The sequence below is a fragment of the Octopus bimaculoides genome, chromosome 18 (genome assembly GCF_001194135.2).
Source record: "Octopus bimaculoides isolate UCB-OBI-ISO-001 chromosome 18, ASM119413v2, whole genome shotgun sequence".
In the NCBI taxonomy this organism is placed as follows: Eukaryota; Metazoa; Mollusca; class Cephalopoda; order Octopoda; family Octopodidae; genus Octopus; species Octopus bimaculoides.
In genome coordinates this window covers 46452432-46457015 of record NC_068998.1, presented here as the reverse complement: position 1 = coordinate 46457015, position 4584 = coordinate 46452432, and the positions used below count along the sequence as shown (strand labels likewise).

Genomic DNA, 4584 nt, shown 5'->3' with positions numbered 1-4584 from the left:
CCCCGGCATACACACACACGCACGCACGCACATTACACTCTCCCCACATTCTTGTGATTACGCAAGCATTTTAAGTTTATATATACATATATATATATATATAAATAAATATATAAATATATATGTGTTTGTGACTCTGTGTGTGTATTAAAGATGACACTGTCGGGGTGCAGATTGTGTAGGGACGCCTTCTGCATGAATGTATTTCCTTTCCTTTTCCCCTTCCCACTGCAGGTGTAATCTTAATCAACATACCTTTGATTTACGACTTAAAATATCTTTAACAGCGACTTAATTATATTCACACAAACACAACATACATACGCACACGCACTCACACACACGCACGCACGCACGCACACACACACACACACACACATGCATATACGGACATGTATGTATATCGAATGTGCCTGTGTATATAAAGAGATGTCATTATTTGTATTTATTTTAACTCCACCTACTAAAATAGTGGTCAATGACATTTAGCTAACTGTGTGTTACCCACAGGCGCTCGTGCATCACGCGCACACTCGCATACACGCGCACACGATGCGCAGCCATCCCTTCTAACGTAAACTGTTGGACACCTGATATTCTCGTATATCAGGCGCACAATTGTATGTCTTTTACCTTTTTAATTGTTTCGATCATTGGACTGCAGCCATGCTGGGGTACCGGCTTGGAAGGTTTTAGCTGAACAAATCAACGCCAGAACTTATTTATTCTTTTCAAGCCAGCTACTTATTCTATCGGTCTCCTTTGCCGAAGTAGTTAGTGCGACGTAAACAAACTAACACCGGCTGTCAAGTGGTGGTGGGGAACAAACACAAATGCACGCATATACATACATACTTACATATATGCATACATACATACATGCATACATACCTACATCATACATACATACATACATACATAGGTGCAGGCGTGGCAGTGTGTAGTAAGAAGCTTGCTTACCAACCACATGGTTCCGGGTTCAGTCCCACTGCGTGGCACCTTGGACAAGTGTCTTCTGCTATAGCCTCGGGCCGACCAAAGTCTTGCGAGTGGATTTGGTAGACGGAAATTCTGTGTGTATGTATATGTTTGTGTGTCTGTGTTTGTCCCCTCATCATCGCTTGACGACCGATGTTGGTGAGTTTACTTCCCCGTAACTTAACGGTTTGGTGAAAGAGATCGATAAAATAAGTACTAGGCTAACAAAGAATAAGTCCTGCGGTCGATTTGTTCGACTAAAGGCAGTGCTGTAGCATGGCCGCAGTCAAAATGACTGAAACAAATAAAGGAATACATACGTACACTCATATATATATACATATACACACACGTGCAGGAGTGGTTGTGTGGTAAGTAGCTTGCTTACCAACCACATAGTTCCGGGTTCAGTCCCACTGCATGTCACCTTGGGTTCCGTCTTGCAACATTTTCAATAGTCATTAACTCTTGAAAGTTGCAACGATTATTGAAAAGGTTGCCGGACGGTACGAAAATTTTAGAAAAACTAAATAACTAAATGAGTGGAAATCGAACCGGTGAGTGTGTTAAATAATAAGGCACTAAAAGAGAATGACTCTCCCCTAACATGATAATAATAATAATGTGGGTGGGAACTGAACCCGGGGGCCAAGAAGCAAGCTTCTTACCACACAGCCACGCCTCAAACGTGTTGTTGGCACTCCGTCGCTTACGACGTCGAGGGTTCCAGTTGATGCGATCAACGGAACAGCCTGCTCGTGAAATTAACGTGCAAGTGGCTGAGCACTCCACAGACACGTGTACCCTTAACGTAGTTCTCGGGGGATAATCAGCGTGACACAGTGTGTGACAAGGCTGACCCTTTGAATTACAGGCACAACAGAAACAGGAAGTAAGAGTGAGAGAAAGTTGTGGAGGAAGAGTACAGCAGGGTTCGCCACCATCATCCCCTGCCGGAGCCTCGTGGAGCTTTTAGGTGTTTTCGCTCAATAAACACTCACAACGCCCGTTCTGGGAGTCGAAACCGCGATCCTATGACCGCGAGTCCGCTGCCCTAACCACTGGGCCATTGCGCCTCCACTACAGTACTATAACTATCAGTAAAACAAGAGGAATGCAACGGTACATTTCTATCTAAATATATATATATATATATACGGCTTCGTGGTTACTGTCGTTTTGTTGTAACTGTTGACGTTGTTATTGTTGTTGCTGTTTCTCGTGTTTCTAATGCGATTCTTGTTTGTACAGCTGTCGTTCCTTCGTGCTGGTGTTGTGACTTGCGTCCCGTATGTCACGTGTCACGCATATGTCTGCGACAAATCCGTAAACAATAATAGCAAGACTTGATGGTTTTTTTAAAAAAAATGTGTGTATATGTACGTGCGTGAATACGTATATGTGTTTATATGTGTGTGTTTGTTGCAAATATGAGTGTCTGTACATGTGCGTTTTTTTTTATGTGGATGTGCAAATATGTGCATGTTTATGTATGTAAGCATGTGTTTGTGTGCATATTTCGCCTTTAAAGTGCACACGGGTGTGTTTGTGTGTGTGTGTGTGCATACGAGTGCTTGCGTGTGTATAGAACTGCACGTGTGGATGTATATATGTCAATATGTATTGTATGTGTATGTAAGCGCGTGGGCGTATATGCGTGTGTACGTGTGTGTATATGATTGCGTGTATGTATGTGCATATGTATAAATCTCTAAACGTGCATGTATGTATATAAACACACACACACGCACATATCAAATTTTACAAAATGAGAGGTGATAGTGACTGCGAAGTTTCGGTCCCCTAGCCTTCATCGGACAGTGTGAAGGGCCAAAATTTCGAAGTCACTTTCACCCACTTTTTTTGTAAAACTTTAATAAAGAAGCATTTTACAAAAATATATTGAGTAATTCTTCATTTTAATGTTAAATTGCTTTTATTAAAACTTGTCACAGAAACAAACATTAAAACAAAGATATACATAGGCTAAGTATGCCATGATTTTAGTCTACAGTTGCTTCTATTGTATAATTCGAATTTTATCCAGCCCAAGCGGTGTCATTGCAAATCAAGGAATTATTTTATACGCTTTCTCTGTATATTTTCTATCTAAGATAAGTGATGCCGTTTATTTAACTAATATTGTTTAACGCTCGAATTTATTTATTTAATAACACTATCTTTTCATATATATTTATGTTCAAAAAGATGTTTACCATTAGTACACAGATATTATTTTGGATGCATCATACCTTTAACTTAAATTATTAGCCTTAAGCGTTTACATTTCATTTATTGTATTAACGAAAGCTTTCCTACAAGTACTGATATTTTTATTATTTATTTAATAAGATATGTTATCTGAATTCTTATTTCTTCCAGAGACCTGATGAGTGACTGCATTTTGAGTAGAATATAATCTTGATCAATTTATTGTGAATTGTACTGGTTTTTTCTGCTATAATTTGACTACGAAACGCGCGTAGTCAACACATTGCCTTCTATTTTATCAATGTACTACTTTGAATATATATATATATGTGTGTGTGTGCGTGTGTGTGTGTGTGTACATGCATATACGACGGGCTTCTTTCAGTTTCCGTCTACCAAATCCACTCACAAGGCTTTGGTCGGCTCGAAGCTATAGTAGAAGACACTTCCCTAAGGTACCACGCTGTAGGACTGAACCCGGAACCATGTGGCTGGGAAGCAAGCTTCTTACCACACAGCCACTCCTACGCCTATGTATGTGTGTGCGTGTGTGTGTGTGTGTGTGTGTACGAGCATTCGTGTGGACATAACTTTAAAAAGTGACTAAATCGTACTGCTAACACAAAAAGGTAGAACGTAGTAGTAACTTATATACTAAGTAGTATATAATAATTGTCTTCGAAATAGTCTTCACTAGCAACACACACACACACACACACACACACACATGCACACAGAAACGAACGTATGTGCTGCGAGGTTATATAAATAACTGTGTATATGCGCATGTCTGTGTACTTGTGGAAATATGTTTGTGTGTGTTTATATATATGTGAAGAAATCGTTTCCTGTTTGCGTATATGGTTATTCTTCGTTAAGATACGCGCAATTTAATTGTGGGGGTAAAGATTTAATTTAATAACCATGTTTTCTGTATTCCTCTTAAACTTTCGGCTTGAACATAGATACATGCATACATACATGTGTTTATAAAATATGCCTGTATATGTATATTATATATATATATACATATACCGGTATGTTTACATAACATATCTAAATAGTACAAACACACAAATAAATTTGTATGTAAATGTATAAACAGACATAACTTTGAATGTATATTTGTTTCCGTATAAACTTAAATCGGCCTTGTGAGCAGTGTTTCAACGTGCTTTTATTATGAATGTTTATATATGTAAGTGCGCATGGACCTCTGTCTGTATGTATGTATGTATGTGGCTCTCGGTATGGGTGTGCGTATGGATGGATGTTCATGTTAATGTATGTGTTAGACTACAGTTTCTCTCGGCGTCATTCATATTTGTTTATGTGTTACCGTGAACTGGAGAGATTTGGGGTAGGAAGTTTTACAGCCGTCTTGTCATATATATA

At 39.0% G+C, this 4584-nt stretch overlaps 2 protein-coding genes across 5 annotated transcripts in view; one reads left to right on the top strand and one right to left on the bottom strand.

Moving 5' to 3' along the window:
* Window positions 1–4584, top strand: part of LOC106877380 (solute carrier family 28 member 3) — a 184474-nt gene that overhangs the window by 4784 nt on the left and 175106 nt on the right. The gene's annotated exons all lie outside the window — the stretch shown is intronic.
* The window catches only part of LOC106877379 (uncharacterized), a 39397-nt gene that overhangs the window by 29986 nt on the left and 4827 nt on the right, over window positions 1–4584 (bottom strand). The gene's annotated exons all lie outside the window — the stretch shown is intronic.